General features: G+C 38.2%; 3 long non-coding RNA genes across 3 annotated transcripts; all 3 read left to right on the forward strand.

The window, feature by feature from the left end:
- Window positions 1-3,413: 3,413 nt before the first annotated feature.
- LOC124186093 lies at window positions 3,414-4,923 on the forward strand. The gene is made up of 3 exons (XR_006871552.1): window positions 3,414-3,788; window positions 3,851-4,416; window positions 4,499-4,923. It is a non-coding gene; the product is annotated as an uncharacterized LOC124186093 (long non-coding RNA).
- A 3,490-nt stretch (window positions 4,924-8,413) lies between these two features.
- Window positions 8,414-13,119, forward strand: LOC124186095. The gene is made up of 3 exons (XR_006871554.1): window positions 8,414-8,615; window positions 11,068-11,587; window positions 12,650-13,119. It is a non-coding gene; the product is annotated as an uncharacterized LOC124186095 (long non-coding RNA).
- Window positions 13,120-14,771: 1,652 nt separating this feature from the next.
- Window positions 14,772-20,990, forward strand: LOC124186094. The gene is made up of 3 exons (XR_006871553.1): window positions 14,772-14,963; window positions 19,763-20,157; window positions 20,665-20,990. It is a non-coding gene; the product is annotated as an uncharacterized LOC124186094 (long non-coding RNA).
- Window positions 20,991-25,449: the final 4,459 nt, after the last annotated feature.

The raw sequence follows: 25,449 nt of genomic DNA on the forward strand, positions 1-25,449 counted from the left end.
TCACTTGCGACCAGCTAAAACAGCGTTTCGATTCTATGCCTATGAAAATTCAAGATCGAGAGAGCAAATGGAAAGTTGTTGGAATAATTTTGAATATTAATGTTATAGGATACATCGAGCGCGTGTCGAATAGAATCCCATTTCAAAATGAATAATTCTTCTTTTTTCATATCATAGCAAATCTAGCAATATAGGTAAATAGGATGATTGGAGGTGTTCGGAAATGGTAGGACATTTCAAAAGTTGAAGTCGACGATGATCCGGTGCATCAATTTCTTCGTTACAGATTTTCTTTTCCTATGAGGCATAGAGTATTCAACAACGAGAATGCAGTCCTTAAAATCGCTTATTCATCTCTGTCTGGAAAGCTAATTCGCAAAGCGTGGTATTCTAGATATGTCAAAACTAAGCTAGCGGCACGTGTTTGCATTATTAGAAAAATACCCGTACTCTACATACACTGTTTCTAATCTTTTGCTACATTTGGTTTAATCCCCATGCTTCCACAGCACGAATAGTCGGAAATGTTTTTGATTATCCATAATAAAATAAAAGAAGTAACAAAGCTTAAATTTATTGTTAAAGCTCTAATGAATACATCAAACTGCGGTCGAATCAATTCATTTATTATTTGCACATGACCTCTGTATATTTGATAAATTATTCCTAAATACATTGAAACATATGTATTTAAATTGAAATATCATGCAATGGGCTGTGCAAACTACAAACTATAATTTCTATCAAATAGCTGCTTTTATGTCAACAGGGCTTTGAGAATCAGTTAAGTTGGATCTCGATTTTTGCCATCGTATGTAGGACATTGGGTTACAGGAACAAATGCGAATTACGAAGAACTCCGTATTAGAGATAAGGATATTTTATTTCAAGTATACCTATACACAGAAATCCGTATGTGAATATACTAAAACCGCTGTGTTTATTGTAAAAATCTAGGTTTAAATATGTGTATATATGTATCCACCTCCAACGACTACTGCTAATCACCTCGGGTTATACCTGGAATAGTAATAAATATTTTCAGTATAAGAACACATCAAAAATATTGTGTAAGGATTAATATAATCAATTAATATGTGATAAATTCATCAACTCATTTGAAGCTACTGAATATGTGCTTGCGCGAAAAATGAATTGAAATAATTTGTTGTAAGCATGACGAGTTTGAAATATTTTTGATGAAATATAATTACAATTCCCATCAAATATTATAAAAATGTTTTACTCACCGAACACAAATCCTCGTCCTCCTTGTCCACCTTGTTCTCCTCGTCTTCCTCGTCCTCCTCCTCATCCACCTCCAACCACCTCCAACCACTACTGCTAATCACCTCGGGTTATACCTGGAATAGTAATAAATATTTTCAGTATAAGAACACATCAAAAATATTGTGTAAGGATCAACATAATTAATTAATTAATCAATATGTAATAAATTAATCAGCGCATTTGAAGCTACTGAATATGTGCTTGCGCGAAAAATGAATTGAAATAATTTATTGTAAACATGACAAGATTGACATATTTTTCATGAAATACAATCACAATCACCATCAAATTTTGTAAAAATGTCTTACTCACCGAGCACAAATCCTCGTCCTCTTCGTCCACTTTGCTCGCCTCGTCTTCCACGTCCTCCTCCTCCTCGTCTACCTCGATCACCCGCAGCGACCGCTAACCACCCGGGGTCATACCTCGAATACTAATAAATATTTTTTGTATTAAAACTCAGCAAATATATTGTGTAAGGAATAGTATAATTTTTTCACTGATAAATTTTACCAAGAAGTTTATAAGAAAATTATACAAAATTATTGCAATTTCATTGGCTATTGGTTCGATAGTACAACACATGACGTTTTCAACAATCAAACTTGTAAACTTAAAAATTAGCCCGGAAGGGCAAAAATCATTAGGTCAAGGACCTGGACTGCCAGAACTACGGAGCTCTTGTTCTGAAAGTCAAGTTTCACCAGGAACCGGACCTGGACCGCAGAAACTACACAGCGCTTGGTCAAAAGTCACGAGGTCACGAACCTGGACAGCCAGATCTACGGAGCGCATGTTCTGGAAGTCGAGTTTCATCAGGTAGCGACCTGGAGCGCAGGAACCACGGAGCCTTTGTCCCGGAAGTCGAGTTGTTGCAGGTAGTGGACCTTGAGCGCAGAAACTTCGGAGCGCTTTTCCTAAAAGTCGAGTTCCACTAGGTGGCGGACCTGGAGCAAAGAAATTACGGAACTCTTGTCCTGAAAGGCGAGTCTTACCAGGTAGCGGACCCGAAGGGCAGGATCCAGGAGGTAGAGAACCCGGTACTCGAAATCTACGGAGCGCGATTCTCATACGTCCGCTCTACTGCGCGGTTGTTTCCCGACTGAGGAATTCGGCTAGCTGATTTTGAATTGGTGACGTCACTTTCTGAACATCCGACATCCAAACTTTGGTTTCGACCTTTCATATTATGTATGATGATGTATGATGTATGATGTACGATGTACGATGTATGATGTACGATGTATGATGTACGATGTATGATATGAGGCATAATGATTCTAGTCCTCACATTTCAGACAAGAAATACGCATTTTATCTTTCCTGCCGATTCCAGACTCAAGCGGCTAGGCCCTCCGATGGTCAGCCGTTGACTCAAGATATATTCTCCAGATAACTGGCCAGCTAACAATGCTGCCGTTCTGCGACAGTACAATGATAAAAATTTTTGCCCGTACCTTCCAAATGTTTGTTAGATACATTCGAAGTTTCAAGAAGCTGTGCTCTATTTCTCCCTATCAAAAAAAAAAAAAAAAAAATCGCCGACAATCGCCGTTTTAGGTCTTTAAATCAGGACAATGCGTTAAATACTGTCTCATATACGGAATATCCATTTCATCACGATCAAAATTAGTGCATCCGTGATGTATTACAGTTACTCTAAATTTCAATTCATACGAACACCAAGATGTGTACCAAGATGGATCGTGCAATGTCGGTCAGCCCCCTGACACACGCTAGTAGATGTGACAAGCTTGAGCACGGTCATCGAGGGCAGCGAGCGTATCAGAAGTCTACTAGCGCCACGTAGAGGAACTAAAAAACGAGGACAAAACGCGTACAACTGTTTAGTATACGAGCAGTGGTGAGTGCCAGGAGGCTGGTGTCGGTTCTTGTTCTGACGACGGAATCACGGAGACTAGAGGTAAGGAGACCGAACGCAATGCTGGCAAAATGGACTGTGAAAGTGATGAACGATCCGCGGACTGTACCCGTCTGGCGGCGCTACCACTGCGACTCCGTCAGCGCGGTGATTTTGAATCGTCGATCCTCACGTATGTATCCTATTCGTAACCAGGCGCTGGTATCGCTTGCGGATACATCCCGAACTATAAGATCTTTCATCACTTTCACGTGCACTTTTCGACGATTCCGCCATATGCGTTCGGCCTCCTTACCTCTAGTCTCCATGGATGGAATGATCGACGATTGATGGGTAAACATGGGTTTTCATTTCATTGCCCTGATGTCAGGGTGAAAAAAATCCTCTCCGTATATTTGAACCTATTTGAAATTTAAGGAGAGTCATTGTAGTTTCCAAGTGTTTGTTGATGCGTGTATGTGAAAAGAATAAACAGTGATATAGAGATTAGTTGAATTGTACAGTTTCATGTTTCGTTTGCTATTTCTTCGTTGATCAATAAATTCATCACATCGGCGCCCAAATAAAAGAGAAAACAAAGCATATATAATATTAATTGAACGAACGTATTTAGAAGGTATGTATGTGTATATTTTATTTTATTTCTATGAATGTTAAACACTCACCTGTTTCAACCAGATCGAAAGACAAGAAGCTGCAAATAGAGGACAAAATCGTCGAGACGGACGATAAACTCGAAACTAAGACGGTCAAAGAAGCAACAACGAAGGAAGGAGCGAAACAGTTGAAAAAAGAGTTGAAAAAGATGATGGAGCAGATGTTTGCGCGACAGCAACAAACCGAAAATGTCTCTGCAGAATCAGAGGAATTACGTAAGCAAAATGACTTGCAAAGAAGAGAAATAGAAAATTCAATATCAAATACTAATCAACATCAAGCCAGCAATGAAAATAGTAAAATTAGCGGATCACTAACAAATATACAACAAATACGAGTTAACATCAAAATATTGGAATTTTTTGAAGAAGGAAACATAAATTTAAATGAGTCCATGGAAGATACGTTAAAATTATTTAAAACTCAAACATATTACATTTGAGGGTCAATTGTTTGTTGCTGAAAGCACATGGAAGAGAACGATTTTTCGAGTTTAAAGGTTTTGAAAATGCGGTTTTGAAAGGATCTCATTCGATACAGTTACAAATAAAGGTAGAAGGAATTACGCGAATATGGATCATGTGATGGTACGTTACAGAATTATTGTTAACAGCAAATTGAAAAGTTATGGACTAATCATTTCAATAAAATCATTTCACAATAATATAGGGAATGGTGATTAGAGTTAGAGAGGCTCTTGCATCAGCAAATTTTGGGAATCAAAATGAGATAGTGCAAGCATTGTCGGATATTGGATGGGGTATATGAAGCAAGACATAAGGAAGACCAGTGGAGTGAAAAAAAATTCAAGGACAATACTAGTCAAATGAACCCTGGTCACAACATGTAACGTCAAGTTAATCCTCACTAAGCCGGGAGATATGTAAACAACGATGAGAGTTCAAACGCGTATGCTATTTAAAACAAAGTCATGATCATCAATATATGTCAATAAATCAGTGAAATGTTATTTCTCAACCTTATGAAGTATTCGAACAAACCAAGTGTTCATCCAAATAGTAAAAACCGTTAAGTAAATAGTTATCCATAAAATAATGAAATTGTTTTTCCATACATCCAATATCCACCAGTAATTGTAGGTAATGATAACGTGGTATCAAATAATCATAGCGATAGACAAAATTTAAACTTGGACGCAACGCGATGAATTTCGGTTTCAAGATTACGATGCGGACGTCGTTTCAGTCATAGAAGTAAAAAAAAAGAAGCATAACAGAAAATTCAAGTTCTATCTATAGTTGGGCATATATTTTAGCTATAGTAGAAGGTACTTAATCCGATTTCAGTACTAGTAGACACGGGAACTGAGATTACCTGCATTTCTGAAGTGTTGTTCAAATGCCCAGAGGATGAATGTGAAATAATTGTTTTATTTGTAAGTTATATTTCCGTATTAACAGCAATTAGAGAAAAATCAACTCCGGTGAAGAAATAAATACTTACAGATGTTAAAATAGATGATATTCTTGATAAGAAGAAAAGTATTCAAGATTTAGATGGAAGATATGATATAAGAGACGATCATGATTTGTCTGACGAAATTTTTGACAACATAGCTTTAATGAATTTAAATGTCAACAAAGAGACTGAGGTTTTTTTATAGCAGATTCAGACGTACTTAGATGGTAAATGAATGTTAGATGCCGATATGATTGAAAGATCTTACAATTCTCATTGCAGCCCATTGAGAGTGGTGTAAAAAAGGACGACAAGGGATGAATATGCTGAGATGCCAGATTTTTAAGTGAAACAATCGACTCTGATGATGAAACTCAACCAAAAGTCAAAGAATTGATTCATAAATACCACGGGCTTAAGTTCGTGTCAGAAATTCATTTAACACAAGGCTACTGGCAAATACCATTATTTCCAGAATTTCGAAAATACTCGGCGTTACTTTACAATACATCAGAATACCAATTTAAAGGAATACCATTTGGTTTAAAAATTGCCGGAAATGGTTTTATTCCAGCATTTAATTTATCATTCGGTGAAGAATATTCAGAAACTTTAACCACCTGTATTGATGATCTTCTGATTACATCAACACCACATTTTCACGACGACACAAATCACTTGAAAAACATATTTGATCGGTCATTAATATATTGTTTTACACTACGCGTTACGGCTTGACAAATCATTGTTATTTCATGAGTCTGTTCCTCTTCTTGGAATTGGGATGATACGGAATTTTTCTAAACCAACGAATCTTGAATAGTTGTAACAGTTTTTTGGATTATGTAATTATTATCAACAGTTTGCAATTCAACACGCAAATTTCCCTTTCCGTAATTTATAAATTGCTTAAGGAAGTAACGTAATTACCCACCTAGTCATAAAAACATTTGCCCGTGGCTTGACCTAAGTAGTACTTAATCTGGCAACGTCGCTTCTCATTGATTGCGTGTATATATGTGTCAAATATGCCGTCGATAGCTCATCAGTGAATTTCTTTTAAGCGCCAGTTCGATATGCCTAAAGAAAAGAAGTCTAGATCTTATTGGAAAGGTAAAATATGTCGTGTAAACAAAAAACGAAGAATTATAAAAAATGTAATAGCCTGCACGAGCTGTCACATACGTTGAAATTTTAAAATGCGCGCTCATAACCTCGAATATGCGACGTTGCAATATTTTCAGCGAGGGTCCGAGAATTCGCTATTAGTACTTTTTATTATTTTTATTATTCCTATCATAAGTCACCTTTGAATATTTTTAAGCCGGATAAATGATTCTGAGTATTTCATCTCTCTGCTGTTTACATTTCATTCTGATCTATCCATCAATTACGGAGATATAAGGAATAATGTGCAGCTAACTCCGTCATTTCTCATAAGAGGCCATGTTGAAGTGGCTTGTAAAGATATAAAAAGAATTACAAATATCTCGCGTAAAAACGCACCTCGGATCGTAAAAATTTGTATCAGTTCTTTTTACATTATAATCGAACATTCTGTCAAGTTTGGTATTTTTCTGTCCATCAATTCTATTTCCTGCGTTACTTCCTTAAATGTGAAACTAGTCTGCATAGAATTATTAAAGCAAATCAATATGATAAATGGTGTAACGGCTAATAGAATAAAAGATGAAATAAACTTGGAAAATATGACAGTTAATATTTAAATGACTCGATGTATAGTAAAAGCATACTGGAACGAACAAAAGAAACCAATGTAACGTTTATTTTAAGAATGAAGGAATTGTATGTATGAGATGTTATTACACATAATATAGTATGAGAAATTACTAAAAATCTGAATTGAATCATTATAGAATAATAAACAAGTTGGCTTGGGCTGACTGTGAGCCAGCCGTTGAACTTTCCGATTTCAAACTCTTCTCCAGGTGCGATAATAATAACAATAATAACAACATATTTATAGTATCACAGTTATTTATTTATATTTAAATCAATACTGAGCGTTTTGACCATTTATAATTATACAACACATTGAGACAAAATCCCGAACGGATTTTGACACTATTTAACAAGCTTACCGCGAACCAAGCTTAATGATTATACTTTATCATTGTTTTCACATTTTACTAAGATTTAAATTTTCTACCGAATATTGATTGGAATCCGCTGTGATATCATGTAATCATCTCATTGTCTATTCGGTTTTTTCAAACATCAACTCGGTTAAAGGTTTTTACAGTCAATGATCACGAATCTGGAATCAGATTTCGAAATTCAAAATGGCGGACCGAAACCCAAAAACTCATTCCATTGAAATGATTGGCTTACGATTAGGCGAGGATTACGGTCAGTCTGGCAGTCAATCGGTCACCAAACATGCGCACGTAAAGACTCATACTTGGCCAAGAAAATAAAAAGTTTTATTGTATCATTGTTCTTATCTTCATTATTTTCCCTGTTCAATCACAATATCGTCGATACCTCTTGTGAATTATGAACATAAAATGATCGTGGCCGACTCACTAACAACGCCTTCGGGAAGAATAAAGTTTTTATTCAACCGTCCTCCTGGCAATGTGAAAATAATTCTTCTCTATACATGTTAAAACCTAATTGGAATTTAGGGAGACTCATTGTAGTTTCTGAGAATTTATTGATGTATATATTTTGTAAAATGATAAACAATTATATGAAGGGTAGATAAATTGTGTTACTTGTTTTGATTTCTATTTCTTCTTTGGTTAGTAAATTTATCACACCCTGATGACTGAAAATTTCTATAAAATTATTAGTAACGCTACAAGTTGAAAGAATGGCAGGGTATCAGGACGCTGCGGAGGGGGAGCCATCGAAGATCCCTACGTCGCGGGAATCCGAGGTAGACGCAATTTCCGCTGATGGCCGACGTTCCGCAGCCATCCCCGCTTTCCCCGCCAACAGCTGACCGACGAACTTGCGAAGGACCGACTAGCGACGAGGGAGCACCACCCCGCTCGCCACCGAGCATCGTAGAGCTGCGCGGAGGACGAAATTACGATCTAGCGTCAAGTTCTGCGTCGCGTTGCTCCGACGGGTGCGCGTCGAGTTGCGCAATCTACTAAATTGATGACGGATCAAGCGTTGCGTATCCTCGCGAGTATACGTCGCGTAGGAAGTAGCGTACCGGGATCAGCGTTGCGGCAGGTCCTCGATTTTGAATTCACTCGAGTTCCGGCGATTGCGTAGTAGAGACGTTATCTGGTAGGATTTTGATATCGAGGAGTTTGCTATTGTGTTTGGAGAAATTTGGAGCCTTCGAAAAATCACAAGGGGGTTGGTGCTTTTGTATGCTGGATCTGGAACGGTAAGCGCTGCTGATATACTTGCTATCGAATTTCGAGAGGAATTGAGTAAAGGCTTGCCGAATAACGGATAGCCATTTTGGATTTGCATTGTCAGGAAGTACTCGAAATTCGTTTGCCGGTTCTTTTGCTTGGTGACCGTAGCCCGAGTTTCGCCTTCTGGAGTTGAGTAAATGTTGCTGTGTTGAAAATGTTGAGTATAGAGTCACGGTTTCGAATTGCGTCATTCTCGTTTCAAATTTACGTACAGCCCGAATTCCGCTGTACAGGGTCGAGTTGCGGTATCGTGTTTTTCAGTGTCGCCTCTCGTGTGGGTCGCGAATTGCCGAAATAGAGTGTTCGTATTAGCTAATAACGTCCCTGAGAACTTTGAGAAAGTTTTGAGTTCGGATCCGTTGCGATTTCGTGTGATTGAGTTAGCGTTTGTGTGATTAGCGTTTGTAATTTCGGATCAAATCATGTTCACGATTCGAGTGTCGTTATGTCGGTTTAGTAGCGATTGCGTTGCGAATTTGACTGTTTCGAGTTTTGATTATGTTTGAGTTACGATTTGGTTTATGGTGTGTCGAGTTGCGTATTGTTCTGATTTCGTTTTAGTTAAATCAAGTTACAGTTAAGATTGTGTTCAATCTAATTGCAGTTTCATCATGTCGAGGCGAGTCTAGGATAGTATTCAGTTCAGTTGAGATTCAGTTGCGTTTAGGTCGAGTAAAGAAATAGGGTTTAACCTAATTTAAGTTGTCGAGTTCAGATTCAAGTCATCTCGCGGTCGCGCCGAAGCTCCGAGGCGGTTGGTATTGAGAACGCCGTCTATTTGGTAGCCGGGACGGCATACCTTCGAGAACTGGGATAGATTCGGTTTCGTAGCAATTATTGCTGTATTTTTGAGTACGCTTAGGTTTGCAATTTAGGATTGTGTATTTGAGATTTTTGAGTACTGAGTGTAGATTTTAGTTAGTGAGCTGAAAGCTCGATAGAATAAGAAAAACGTAAGTTAAACCAAGGCTTTGTTGTTTGATTCTGAATCACGAATTTTGAATTTTGAATTTTTTTTTTCTGTATCGACTCTATTATGGAACAGAAATATGTATACATTTTTTTTGTTACGTAGCGTGTTGTTGTCGAGTGTCTCTCTCTCTCTCTCTCAACCTCCAAAATCACCTCTCACCTCTCCGCGGTACTGAGTTACCGAGTATATTAGCCGATGTTTAGCGAAGGTAAATATTACGAGGCGTGTTGACCATGCTAGACGTCCAACGGAATCTCGTAATATTTTTTGTAAGATCTGACTTTTCCAGCTCACATCGCGGACCGCCAAATTGTTCTGCACACGAAAAGTTCTCGGTCACTTCCCCGGGTGGCCGAGTAACAGCAAAATTCCGCGTCACAGCGAATATAATTCAAAATCCGAAAGAGTTCTCCGATTTTGGTTTCTATGTTTTTTTTTCATTTATTTAAAATTCCCTGAAATATTGGGAAACGTTTTTTGAGGATAAAAAAATTGTTCCAATCAATGATGTCATCAGTTTTGTTGTCTTGAGAAAGTCAAAGAAATATTTTATTCAAACTTAAGACACATGAAAGAACGACACTTGAACGATATTTCATAAAAATTCTATACGTAAATATCTATAGCTCAGCCGTTTAGAACTGGTTTTCGGACACCCTGTATTTTCTCAGTGAACACGATAAGTCAAACTAGCTTCATCTTAAATCAAAAAAACAAATATTTTCCATCATAGCATGTGATGAAATGTAGGATTTTTTTTCTTCCATCACAATTTTTTTCACAAGGCAGCAGATGGTGTAAATTGTACTGAACATTATACTTTTCTGCATAAGCTCTGCGAAAAATTCGAATTTCAATTTTTTTTATAAATCCTTCGTTTAATCATTAGCTATACTCATCTACTAACAGGAAATATAATTTTTCAATAAATGTTCTATGAAATATAGTTCAGATGGAGTTCTTTCATAAGCCTTAAGTTCAAACAGAATACTCTTTTTGTTACATTAAGAAAAAATTTGAGAACACATATTTTTTTCAACTTTCGAAAACCACGTAATCCTTTGAAAAATTCTTCCTGTCGAAAATAAAACGAATGACGAAGGTGAGAATAATTCATAATCTACAGTACATTTTCAAACACACAAGCAATATCGTTATTTTTAATGATATAATCAGAGATACCAGTCCTTTGAATATATATACAAAGATCATATAAAAGAACCAGCAATTCAAAAAATTCGATCAACTCGATGAAACTTTGTCACAACCCCAAAAACGTCGTACATTATGATTAAGTGCAGACACTCTGTCACACAGTGTGAAGAGCGGAAATTTCATCCGCAGGTAAAAAATTGGTAGGTACCTAATTACAGTACAGCCTAACGCCAGTACTATTGTACAACTGACGGTTGAGCGAAGAGTATAGCCGGTGATAATTCTTTCAGCATGAAATTCCCTTTCACTGATTGGCTGGCTATCGATGTGAGATGAGAATCGAGACCCCAGCTGACTTTACAACAATGAAGCCCGGCCGTAGCAAGTGATCAGCAGTTTGTAAGGAGTGGCTCGCAAAACTAGCAAACCAAGGAATTTTCAACGAGTGATAAAATTTGAAGAATTAAGCCAGATAAACACAGAGACTCTGCCGGATTCGACGGCGGTTTCATCGAATCGTGAGTTTCGCAAAAAGCTGGCGTGGAATCTGCGTGTGGAATACCTCCGTCCACTCGGGGCAAGGCAAGCGTCATCGAGTACTTCGAATTCGCGGCTCCGAACCACCGCGAGTAGGTCGAGCATAGCCACAGCGTCCTCGAGGGCTACGTCACCTACATAACCGACGGCGCAACGCACGAAGCATGCCGCCATCCCCTCCCGAATTCATTTAGAACGGTGGTCACATGGGATCGCGGATCCGTCGTCGTACCGGTCCGATTCACAGGTCGCCGAAGGCGAATGACTGAACAGGTAACTAGCCAATTTCGAAAGTAATGGTTTCTGTACTGCGCGTGTGCGTTCTCGCGCAAAACTGTGAGATTAGGCGATCGCAAACTCAATTTGATACTTCGTAAAAAAAAAGTGTAATATACTTTTGTTATATAAGACTGTTTACGATTTTTTGAAAATCCATCAATTACTCAGAATTTTTGTATGCACGAGCGTTTGATTATGACGAATAAGGGCACTATATTTTCAATTTTGTATGGAACAAGACCTGAAAATCTATTTCTACTTTGAAAAACATCGACCGAAAGCGAAGGATTTTTAGTGTAGGGCTAGGAACTACCACACGGCATGTGAATTTTTTTTACTAGAGTCGGTGTAACATGATCTAACCAGTCGTTTCCTCGAAGAATTTTCCCAAAGTAATCGTGACTTACGGTGCATTGTCTGCATGAGTTATGTTATTTTATTTCTCATTGGGGAGCAACCAGAAACTGCATATTGGCGATTAGTTGTATTTTCTTTTTCAAAAGTCAGAAACGTGCCTACAAAACAATCTACGAAAACGAAATATGTTATCATTTATATTAAAACGAAGAAATTAATCTAATTGTCGATAACTACGATGCGGTAACTTCGGAAAATTATGCGGGGAAACTGGAATTAGTATATTCTTTCTCACGTTGTTCACGTGAAGCAGAGTCACATAGAATGCTCGCACCTCTTAAACTTGGGCAAAAAATTCTGTTATATTTCGGAATGATTTTTACTTCCACAAGAACTCAAAATTTGATCACATTCCAATAAGCATATCTTAAACTTGAATTTCCTCACTGTCCACGACTTATTGATATAAATCAACAAGAAAGCAGTTTTCATTTTAATTCAACTGCGATAAGCAATTCTGTCGAGTCCCGTAGTGATCTCTTTTATTCTCTTTTATTTTAGTTTCTATCTAATCGACGATTAACGGTCCAAGGCCTTTGAATACACAGATTCATACAATACAGCATGTCTGCGGTATGTCGCAATATCTTTTTATAAATACACAATTTAAAAGACACTGTATTCACCTTTCTTGATTAGATCTCCGCTGTGATGAGCCCTGCGATGATGGGTACTCAGTTTAGCGGCTAGTCCAATGGGTTCAACATGCCGATAACGACGAACACAGCACTCGACGCTCTCACCAATTGGGCCCGATACGCCAACGATGGACGCATCGGCGCATTCCCGGCAAACCCTCGATGCCCTTTAGTTCGCCGATCCAGAACGGTCTCCGACTTGGTCGGTAATTCTGGGTCCACCGGATCGGCAATGCAGAGTTCTCAAAATTCGTCCCGCTTTGTCAAATAGGAATTGTCGTGCGATTGCGCTTCGTCAGTCCAATGATGTCGAGTGTCGGGATGCCTCAGTTTCCCGGCTCAGGAACTTTTTTTGCTATGACCCTTCGCGCCTAGTGCGCCCCCATGATGTAAAGTGGAGCGCACGAGGATTTCGTCTGTATATCCAATGTATAAGTCAAATCTATAACTATAAAAAACTGTATAAAGAAAATGTATAACTATAAAACATATATGAAATGTATAACGATAAAAACTGTATAAATAACATGTATAACTATAAAACTTATGACCAAAAATTCTCGAATTTACATTCTGTAGCATTTTTCTTCTCCCTTCAATAGATATGACGTCTTTTCATGTCATTTCATAGACATCTGCACTGTATAATTTATTCGAATAAATAAACTTCATTACTTACTGAAACCATATTAACAATATTATGTTTTTAGCCTTACAAATCAACTTGACCTCGATAATCGGTTGGGATCAATTTTCATTTTTCAACTGCTTGTTTTCGATTTTTGCCTTAATGAAGCGGGAACTGATTTTCAAGTTTAATTGTTTTAGATTTACTAACGAGACTCTGTGTGATAGTTTGTCAAAATTTATTCGGCGCACGATCTTGTCCAAAAAAGTCGCAACAAAAATTTTGTTACAGAATAACAGAACCAACTGACAATGAGATCGACTGAACGTATCTTCACCACGCTTTTCAAAGATATTTAAGATAGATAATTCCATTTATCAATAATATAAGTCGTAAATATTTATGCGTGAAAGGTTAATTTATTTTAATAATTGAAATGGATCGTTATAACTGTAGACACAATTTCAAATACAACAGCAGCTTAGTACTGATGGTCTATAACTGTTCGTACGTGATATGTCTGATTGTGACTGAGGATCCTATATAAAAATATATCTGTAATTCATCAAAATCGCACGAACGGGGTGTATTCGGCATTGGAAAGCGTTGGAATAATGTGGGGTGTAAAAAATATCGGCAATAACCGAGGTCTTTCATTTTAAATTTAGAATATTATTTAGTTTGCGAATCGAAATAAACTTGATAGACTCCAGTTGAATCTGCTGGATCTTCGGACGACGATGTCGTTATCAAATGGCACATTTACACTGACATTTTTCATCAACTACCAAATTTTCATCAGATTGTAAGCCTGAGGTTCCTTACAGTCTCCAACTCATATGACAAATACATTCAGATTTACAACTTTTTGAAGAGAATATCTTCTGAGTGCACGAATATTGTCGGCCTTCTTCCTGACAAAATCTCCACATCCAACGTCACTTCAAATGAGTCGTCATCTTGTACAGAGTGCTGGAAAAAAAACAAAATAAATAAATAAATAAATAAAATAAACAAAAGACGAGCAAGAAGAGAAAAAGAAACAAAAAATTGTTCGATTCAGCGTCCAAACGAATCATCCTTTCCAAACACTGTTCCCTTGGCATGAAAACCGTTATGAGCCTGCAACTTTGTGTATTAATTTTTTCATTCGGTTTTGGTCGGTCACGTCACACATTTTTTTCTCCAATCAACGTCGTTTTACCTGCAAGATCTACACACGCATCGATGTCGCAATATCGTGAGGGGTAGACCTCCCCCCCTCACTAGTAGCGCGATGCATCCGACCGCAATCCTTCCACATATCGCTCGACGGATCGATAATGTCAAAATATATCGACGAAGGAGAAGACGAGCGAAGATGGACTACCGTCCGTCTCACCTGTTGACTCGTATCACGTGACCCGATCAACCAATCAGAGATCGCACAGGATGAGGAGACAATTACGTGACAGCAGCATACCGAAAATCGGCCGGTATCGCCAGGATCATCGCTAAACGCGACACGCACTACGTTCAACACATTTTCCGAGCGGACGTGCTTTCGATTCTGCGTACGAGTTATCTTTTCTACCGCTTCCAATAGATTTAGTTTTTGATCCCTTTTCTATTATCTTCTTCTCTACTGTGCTACCGACACCTTCTCTACCTGCTTTCTACACCTGCACCTGCATTTTCCTCTATTCTCGTAAGTGAGGTTTTCTTTTTTCTATTTCGTCAAGCCACGAAGTTACTTGTCTCGTATCTTTTCTATATCTTCTCTTCTTTCTTATTTTATCTCGCAGTTTGCTTCGCTTGAGCCACATGGACTCGTACCTCCCCTTTTCTTATCTAATACCGCAAGTGACTTCGCGACTGGTTAGCACTTACTCATTTTATTTGCAGTGAATATTGCGCAATTTTTTTTTGTTTTCTTGATCTCGCTCTGCTGGAATTGTTAAATTACCTGATATCTCTGAATAGCAGCGCTTCAATATCTCTATGCTTACGCTTGATTGGAATATTTTCAATTGCCTGGCTTCACCTGAATTCGAGCATTTATTGTTTCTCTTTAATGATTGGTAAATTAGTTAACTTATAAATGTTCACAGTTTATCTTTGTCTCTTATCATCTTTTCTATATCTTCTCTGATTTGATTATAAATTGCTGTTTTATCGAATATTTTTGCGTATTAGTATCGTACGAGTACCGCGTGAAAAACCCGGCGATCTTTGCCTTTTGAGTATTGCGCCATACCGATTAACATCCTTCTTACCGTCTCTCTTCTCTAATACCGCTGTTAACGTAGTTTCTCCGTAGTCCCTCCAGTTGTTAGTATATCGCGTTTTAATTTTCTCTATTCTTTTTTCTTAATACGGTGGAAATATGTAAGCTCTTTTCTATTTCGTTTAAGTATCTCGTATATATCGCAGGCTAGACACTATGTATTTTGTTTATAATTTATATTTCATTATCTATTTTCTGAATATTCCTTTGAGTACCTTGTTTCTGTAAATCGTTACTTCAATTCCGTTACCACTCGATCGACTTGTATTTTTTGCATTTCGGTATTATTTCTCCCATCATTTAGCTTGACCTACGAATTATCGTGTCTGTTTACCTGTACTGTGATGATACAATTCTCTTGCTATGTTGTTCTGCTTTCGTTTGAATTGCTAATGTTTACTTAGAGGATCTTAGTCCTCTAGTCTCCTGTCTCACTAATTTGTTAAGTCTCACTTTCACCTCTTTCTCCGACTGTATTTGAATTTCTTGAATCGTCTAATTGTACCTAAATCTCCAGAATTCTTCGAATCTAACTATTTTCTCGCCTTTTGTTAATACACTGGATAATATTACCGCATTATCTATTTTCTTGTATTTCATCTACCGAATACGACCCCTCCCCTCTACCATCATTTTGTCTAAGCTGAGAGAACCGTGCGAACCGTCTTAATACCTGATATTATTCTTTCCTTTATTTTCTCTCTTCTAATTATCTAAAAATTGACGCTTCTGGATTTGGCACCCAACAGCGACACCTTTATCTTTAATTATCATTATAATTCAGGTCAGTATCTGTGCCCTAGGGTACCAGGATTTTTGCAAAATTTCCAGTTCCAAATTGCAAAACCAAGACAAAAATGGAATAGAATGCAAAATCCTACCGCAACCTTCCCTCGGCACACTCTGGAGTCATGGTCATATTTATCAACAGCTGATAACGGAGGTAACAGTCGTAATGGAATACCGGTAGTCGGTCGATGCCACCGTGTTGAATCAGCCAGTTTGAATTTTGGAATTCCGAGTTGAGATTCGCAATCAGTGACCTCTAAAATCACTTATCGTGAAGGTTTTATGTTGAATACGAAAATATTTGCTCTTACGAGTTACTCGGTACACAATAAAATCCGAATTTAGAATATTTCAACTCTTTTAAACTGAATTTATCTATTCATCCTTAATTTACGTTAGAGCGATTTCCTTAATAATAAAAAATCGCATGCGATAAAGAAAGATAAATTTTTGAAGGCCTTAATTCCCCGATTTCGAGTTCAAAAACACTTACTATTAGTAAAAAGCTGGCCAAAGTTTTGAAATTTAAATGAATGTAGAGATCACGTGTCAAGTGAAAATATTCAATCGCGATTGTGAAAAGGAAAAATATCCGGAAGGTTCAATTTCGTTTAATAATTTTTGCATCTGTAATGAATTCTGTCGTGAAAAATCCTGAATCATTGTTTATCGAAATGTCGTAAATCATAATATATCGCATTCCTAATGGTATAACTATACTGATAAGCCTATTCTCTTAATGTTAATTATAACAGCTATCTTTGAAAGTCGTACATCTATTTACATATTTTCCGGTACGTTGGCAAATTGTTTACGTAACAGTCAATACATATCCTCTTGACAATTTATATGATGTCAAAATAGAGGTGACTCAAATTCTGAATGTCAGTTCTTTTGTTGACAGTGTTGTTTTTAGAAATATCTATCATTTCTATTATGATCCTCTTATGCCAGTTGGTTTCTTTGTCTATAACCTTCACATTTTCAAAATCAAACCTGTGCCCTTCAACCAATTAATGATGAGTAAACGCCGATCTATCTGGAATCCGCGTTTTTACATCATACTTATGATTAGCAAACCGTTCTTTAGATGCTGCGATGGTTGGCCAATATAACATTTATCACAATCTTTACAATCGATTATATACACAACATTGGTTTGTTCCAGTGTCGCGCTTGTTGATTTTACAGATGTGAATATATTATGCAACGAATTAGTAATTTTGTATGAGACATTGATGTTTTCTTTAGATACTGTCTTTCTGATGTTTTGTGATAGGCTATCAATAAAAGGGATTGATTCAAGACATTTTTGTTTGCTGGTATCAATTTTATACACATTGTTTTCTATGCAACTATTATAATGTTTATCTATTCGTTGTTCTTTTAAATGCCAGATCAGTTTTGCTGGACAGCCGTTTTTCTTCAGAGTTTCGCGTACTAATTTCAAATTTCGCTTTCTAAATTGAGCATCGGAGAGTGCAATACTTCTATCAATATCACATATGATTCCTGAACGTACTTTCGATAACTTGTATGTGGGTGAATTCATATTAGAGACAATTGGTCTTAACGGATAATTCGCTCCATGTACTTGGTTTGGAAATATATCTTTGGTGTTAGTGAATTGTGTGTTTTTAACCGTTTACAAGTTTCGTCAGATATATTTCCCTTCATCGCTATGCTATTAATTAGATCATTGGTCTGTTTCGCTATTCCATTAATCAAGTCTTTGCATGCTTTATAGTTCTGTGTATCATTATGACTTTCTACAGTTTTTTTTACAGAATCTTCCCTGTGCTACTGCCTTTATGCACTTTCGTAATAACAATGTCCTTGTGTGATCTAAGGAATTCTTGCGCTTTTTTATACATGGTATAATGATGTATGCGCCATTATACAACCGCATACCACACATAAGGGTGAAAGGGAGGATTTTTTCCCCTCCGTATACATATAAAATACATGCGAATACATTCAAGAACGTTAAAATTGAAAAATGGATGAATTAACGGTGAAAGGTCGTAAGTACTTTCGGTTACGCCCTTTCGTCACAAACTTAATGAAAAATAATCACGTTTACTAACGATGTGGAGTCCGTTACGTTTGATATTATTTTTTAAGGAAATGAAAAATTTTAAACATTGTTCTCGAAATCGACGATTTCGAAAATTTGTTACTCCGTTTCTGGCAAAGCCAAACAAAAATTTTTCACTCAAAACTCTCCAATGAAGCGCGAAAAATGGTACAAATTCATGTCAAATTATAAACATAAAAAAATATTGAATTCAGGGTAATCAATAAGTCAGTTACCGCTAATCCGAACCCAGAAACTTAAATGATCTAATTCAAACCGAAACTCCGGGTGCGATGAGCTTACAAAAACTTGAGTCACATTATGCAAAATAGAAAAAAATTGTTTTTTTTTTACGTAAGATAAGGGCTTGATTTTTTGTTCCAAGTCTGCGATATTTTCACGTGTCGTAATAAAAACATCATCAATCTAGCATCATTCCAGTAACTTAGTACATAGTTCAACGTTTTCTCAAATCGTTCATTGCAATAACCCCGATGAATTTTTGACTGTAACAAAAATCTGTGTCGACCTTCAAGGCATGCGAAATTAAACATACTGATGCCTGATCGATCCAATCCAACAGCCGATCTATTATTCACAATATTTTTCTGAAGAATACGTGCCCCATATTGAAATGAAAATCTATCTTCCAACAATGAGATAAGAATTTAAATACAATTGACACAAGTGGCTCTAGGCTCGAGCACACGGTAGGTTCTGGGACTTTTACACTATTCCAAAAACGTCGTTTGTTATACTTTAGTGCATGCACTTTGTGACACAGTGTGGGTTTTCGAAATTATATGCACAGGTAAAATATCGGTAGATACCTAATACAGAACAGCTTGACGCAGATATTATTGTACAACCGACAAATAAACGACGAGTATCGCCGGTCATAATTCTTTCAGCGTGAAATTCACGTTCACCGTTTGACTGTTACCAACGTGAAATTAGAATAAAGCCCTTCTTCCATTAGGTTTTAAAGTGGGACCCCATCCGACCTGAGGTCAGTAAGGCCCAGCCGCATCAAGCGATCAATATCTTGTGAGCGGAACGTCGCTAAGCGAGTGAAGCTGGAAATCTTAAGAGTGTGAAACAATTTGAATAATCAGATTAAACGAAGTTGTAAATATTGGTGAGCGGTCAGTAAGAGCGTTACGTAAAATTTCGTCAACGTTTCGGCCCGAGTAGGGGCCCTCCTCAGAACGAATCAATTATTTATTTAACTGCCAAGAACATAGAATTCAACAGTCAAGATGACGCGCTTACTAACCGCTCACCAATATTTATCATTTCATCATCAACGAGGTCAAGAATTCTAATCCTTCATAATCAGATGAAATGTTTCCAGGAAACCAACTGGATTCGACGACAGTTTCCTCGGATTATGAGTCTCACCAAACGCTGGCATCTGTGTGTGGGATTACCTCTGCCACGTCGGAGCAAAGAAGGCGGTCCGGACCTTTATTTCGAAGTCGATTGAAGTGACATCAACCTCAGCGATTCGTCAGACTGGCTCAACACTTCGCGGAACGTCGCTGGTCCGACGTTGAATGCACTGCTCCCAACCGCCGCGAGCAGGTCGAGCGCAGCGTCAGATCCAGGGGTCTACGTGAACTGCATTACCGATAGAGCAAGGCCCAGGAGTATGCCGGCGCCCCATGCCAGGTTATAACGGCGGTCAGCTGTGCGCGGCCCGTCATGCTAGCCCAATTCTGGGACCACCGAATGCCAATGTCTAAACAGGTAACTATCCAATTTCTACACCACGAAAGAGTTTGCCTATTTAAGGAGACGTCGGATTTCTGTCAAATACGCTAAACCGTGTTTTACAAATTTTAGGCCTTTCCTATTTAACGAAATTTACAGTAGAGCTCGAAAGTATTTTGACAATATGAAATTCGTTATTATTTTAATCCGTAATTTTTCTTATTTTTCTTTATTTAAACATTATTTTCTGACGAAGGAGAGTTAAATTTCTACAATTATGTAGAACATCGAATTTCCTTCAACAAAAAATATCATTGATTCTGTTATTTTGTATTTGTATCGAATCAAGCCAATTACTATCTTTGTCAAAATACTTCTCAGCGCTATTGTATTTACATAATCTGAGCACGTTTGACACGTTTTTTGATACGTGTTTTCCGGGCACAAAGTAATATTTACACAGTATGGCATGTCTGCGACATTTCGCAATACCTTATCATCATTGCCAAACTTAACAGACATCTTTTTCACCTCTCTAACCAGGTCATCGCTGTGACGCGTTTTATAACGATGGTCAACAAGTTTGAGGGTCTACAAGCTCGAAACGCGACGGTCCGCCCATTGGGCCCGATATGCCAGCGATGGACGGATGGGAACGCTCGCGGTAGGTCCCTGATGCCCTTCTCCAGGGCGTTGTAAGATGGCCTCCGCGTCAGTCAGTAAAATACCGTCAGTAATTCGGGATCCAACGTATCGTGAATGCAAAGTCCACAGGATCAAGGTAGTGCGGGGAATTCGTACTGCCTTATGAAGTAGAAATCGTCGTGGGATTCCACTTCATCAAACCTGTGACGTCGCGGTTTCACGGCTTGGGAACTTTTCACACTAGGACTGTTCCCACCTATTGCGAAATTAGCTTTATTCCATTTTATTCATTTCATGTTATTTTCGTATCTTATTTTTGAATCGCAGAAACGCCATTTCGTGCGCTCAAGATGGTAGCGTGGGAATTGAACATAAATTAGGAATTAAGCCTCTGGCTTGCAGTGGTTTGTGCACCATTTCACGTACATCGATTTTACCTGATTCGTCGAATAAATTCACGAACTTTTGTTAGCTTGCTCGGGCTTTTCTCTCCACTCCGTGAGGGTTTTCATGCCTCAGCAGGTTTGTTGTTAGTTCGTCCGCGCAACTTCCGTGTTCTTACTTAACAGGCCCGATTACTTATTCCGTTCCGAATTCACCCTTCGGTAGTGTAACAATAATTCCAGGAGGAAAACGGGTTCACCGAGCCAGCGGCTCCTCGCAAGATCAAGGAAAGTATATGGAAGTAAACGAATGAGTTTAATAAGATCTCCTCCATTTTTTCTTAATATGCTTATGAGACCCGGGAATTTTCGGAACATGGGTGGCTGAAAAAGAGAGACGATTACTTGTGGGAAACCAAGGCCAATGAGATAACACAGCTATTACTACATTGATTATCTATTGATTTCTGGCAATTACAATTCACAAATTGATTCATTCTTTTCATTCGTAATATTATTATACCTGTGTCCAACGATTTAGAAGCGTTTCAGGCAATTTTCAATGACTCCAAGAATGGATAGAAGTCATAGGAAATCCTAAAAAACTGCTAAAAATCACCTGAAACGGTGGAAAGTCATTGGAATTTAATGCGTATCATCAAATGATGAACTGGAAATGAACGAAAAGTTCTATCATAAGATGAGATTTAGTACAATGTTGACGAATTGAAATTATTTAGAGTTCACCGCATGACTTGCAGCGATTTCTTTGATTTTTTGCGCTTGCTCCGCGATTTCCACATCACTCATCTGCATTGTGTGATTTCGAGTGATTTGTAATGATTTTCAACGATTACACTCATTCAAACCGATTCCACGCAGTATCAATGGATGTTTAATTGCAAGTCATGTAGAGTTTTTCTAATTTACTGTCAGGTTTCCTCAAATTCATGAGTTCCTTGGGTGAATTTGACCCCTCGGTTAATGAATGAAATTCTGAATAATCCGACCAAAGGCGACTGAGCCGAATGTAACTAATTTTTAGTCAGTATTTCCTTAATTGTTATTTGATAATGTCAGGATTAGACAAAGATTCCACGACATTTCGTAAATTTCAAAGAACAACTAGTTCACTTTGAGGTATGAAAGTATCCTCATGGAAGTTGTCTTTAGCGAGCTTCGGTACATACGTTGCATCGTAAACCGTGACCTTGCCAACCGCATTGATGATGGTACTTAATTGGTCCGGTAGAACAACAACCGGTTTAGCGGCTTGCATCCAATCTTCGTTGAAAGTATGGTGCTTGAAATATTCTTCGTTGTTCATAATTAATGAGACCCCTCTCTGGGTAAATTGAATTTTAGCCTCGAACACAGCGAGAGCTACGCGATATATTTGATAAATGCTTCCGCGCATTGGAACATTGTTAAACTCGTATAGACAAGCGAAAATGTGCATTGTCGAGAAGCCAACGGCACGAGTTGTTACCGTTAAAGTGATGACTTTAGACGTATTATACGCCTCTAATCTATCCATCGCTGACATATTGTCTTTGACGCTAGGGTAGAATTTCTTCTTGAGTTCTTCACTCAATAACAGATAATAAGTTCCTTTCGGAAGGAAGTTTTATTGGTTTTTACCCACATTGCAGCCACACAGATTGAGCACTTGTTACGGTCCGAAAATTTTTTTGTACATGTTTATATCGCGTACCAAACGTTTTCGGAACGTCGATCTCGCAACACGTCTGGAGTTTCAGATCGACTATAAGATTTCCAAGTACTGTTTTAATGGATTCGGTATTCAAATTTAGCATTGTCGTATATGTATGTATATATGTTATAGGCGATTGATTTTCTTCACTAGGGGCGTCGCCCGTGCGCGCTTCGCGCGCCAACCCCATCTCGGCGCTTCAATAATATCACATTTCTCACAAAGTTATTGAATACAGTGAGTTCCTTTCGGAAGGAAGTTTTATTGGTTGTTACCCACATTGCAGCCACACGGGTTTAGCCCTTGTTACGGAGCCGAACATTTTGTCGTACATGTTATATCGCGTACCAAATGTTTTCGGAACGTCGATCGCGCAACACGTTTGGAGTTTCAGATCGACTTTAAGATTTCCGACTACTTTTTCAATGGATTCGGTATTCAAATTTAGCATTGCCGTGTATGTATGTATATATGTTATAGGCAATTGATTTTCTTTACTAGGGGCTTCGCCCGTGCGCGCTTCGCGCACCAACCCCATCTCGGCGCTTCAATAATATCATATTTTTCACAAAGTTATTGAATACAGTGAGTTCCTTTCGGAAGGAAGTTTTATTGGTTGTTACCCACATTGCAGCCACACGGGTTTAGCCCTTGTTACGGAGCCGAACATTTTGTCGTACATGTTATATCGCGTACCAAATGTTTTCGGAACGTCGATCGCGCAACACGTTTGGAGTTTCAGATCGACTTTAAGATTTCCGACTACTTTTTCAATGGATTCGGTATTCAAATTTAGCATTGCCGTGTATGTATGTATATATGTTATAGGCAATTGATTTTCTTTACTAGGGGCTTCGCCCGTGCGCGCTTCGCGCACCAACCCCATCTCGGCGCTTCAATAATATCATATTTTTCACAAAGTTATTGAATACAGTGAGTTCCTTTCGGAAGGAAGTTTTATTGGTTGTTACCCACATTGCAGCCACACGGGTTTAGCCCTTGTTACGGAGCCGAACATTTTGTCGTACATGTTATATCGCGTACCAAATGTTTTCGGAACGTCGATCGCGCAACACGTTTGGAGTTTCAGATCGACTTTAAGATTTCCGACTACTTTTTCAATGGATTCGGTATTCAAATTTAGCATTGCCGTGTATGTATGTATATATGTTATAGGCAATTGATTTTCTTTACTAGGGGCTTCGCCCGTGCGCGCTTCGCGCACCAACCCCATCTCGGCGCTTCAATAATATCATATTTTTCACAAAGTTATTGAATACAGTGAGTTCCTTTCGGAAGGAAGTTTTATTGGTTGTTACCCACATTGCAGCCACACGGGTTTAGCCCTTGTTACGGAGCCGAACATTTTGTCGTACATGTTATATCGCGTACCAAATGTTTTCGGAACGTCGATCTCGCAACACGTTTGGAGTTTCAGATCGACTATAAGATTTCCAAGTTCTTTTTTAATGGATTCGGTGTTCAAATTTAGCATTGTCGTATATGTATATATGTTATAGGCAATTGATTTTCTTCACTAGGGGCTTCGCCCGTGCGCGCTTCGCGCACCAACCCCATCTCGGCGCTTCAATAATATCATATTTTTCACAAAGTTATTGAATACAGTGAGTTCCTTTCGGAAGGAAGTTTTATTGGTTGTTACCCACATTGCAGCCACACGGGTTTAGCCCTTGTTACGGAGCCGAACATTTTGTCGTACATGTTATATCGCGTACCAAATGTTTTCGGAACGTCGATCTCGCAACACGTTTGGAGTTTCAGATCGACTATAAGATTTCCAAGTTCTTTTTTAATGGATTCGGTGTTCAAATTTAGCATTGTCGTATATGTATATATGTTATAGGCAATTGATTTTCTTCACTAGGGGCTTCGCCCGTGCGCGCTTCGCGCACCAACCCCATCTCGGCGCTTCAATAATATCATATTTTTCACAAAGTTATTGAATACAGTGAGTTCCTTTCGGAAGGAAGTTTTATTGGTTGTTACCCACATTGCAGCCACACGGGTTTAGCCCTTGTTACGGAGCCGAACATTTTGTCGTACATGTTATATCGCGTACCAAATGTTTTCGGAACGTCGATCTCGCAACACGTTTGGAGTTTCAGATCGACTATAAGATTTCCAAGTTCTTTTTTAATGGATTCGGTGTTCAAATTTAGCATTGTCGTATATGTATATATGTTATAGGCAATTGATTTTCTTCACTAGGGGCTTCGCCCGTGCGCGCTTCGCGCACCAACCCCATCTCGGCGCTTCAATAATATCATATTTTTCACAAAGTTATTGAATACAGTGAGTTCCTTTCGGAAGGAAGTTTTATTGGTTGTTACCCACATTGCAGCCACACGGGTTTAGCCCTTGTTACGGAGCCGAACATTTTTTCGTACATGTTATCTCGCGTACCAAATTTTTTCGGAACGTCGATCTCGCAACACGTTTGGAGTTTCAGATCGACTTTAAGATTTCCAAGTACTCTTTTAATGGATTCGGTGTTCAAATTTAGCATTGCCGTGTATGTATGTTTATATGTTATAGGCAATTGATTTTCTTTACTAGGGGCTTCGC

This window comes from Neodiprion fabricii, chromosome 7, assembly GCF_021155785.1.
Source record: "Neodiprion fabricii isolate iyNeoFabr1 chromosome 7, iyNeoFabr1.1, whole genome shotgun sequence".
Lineage (NCBI taxonomy): Eukaryota > Metazoa > Arthropoda > Insecta > Hymenoptera > Diprionidae > Neodiprion > Neodiprion fabricii.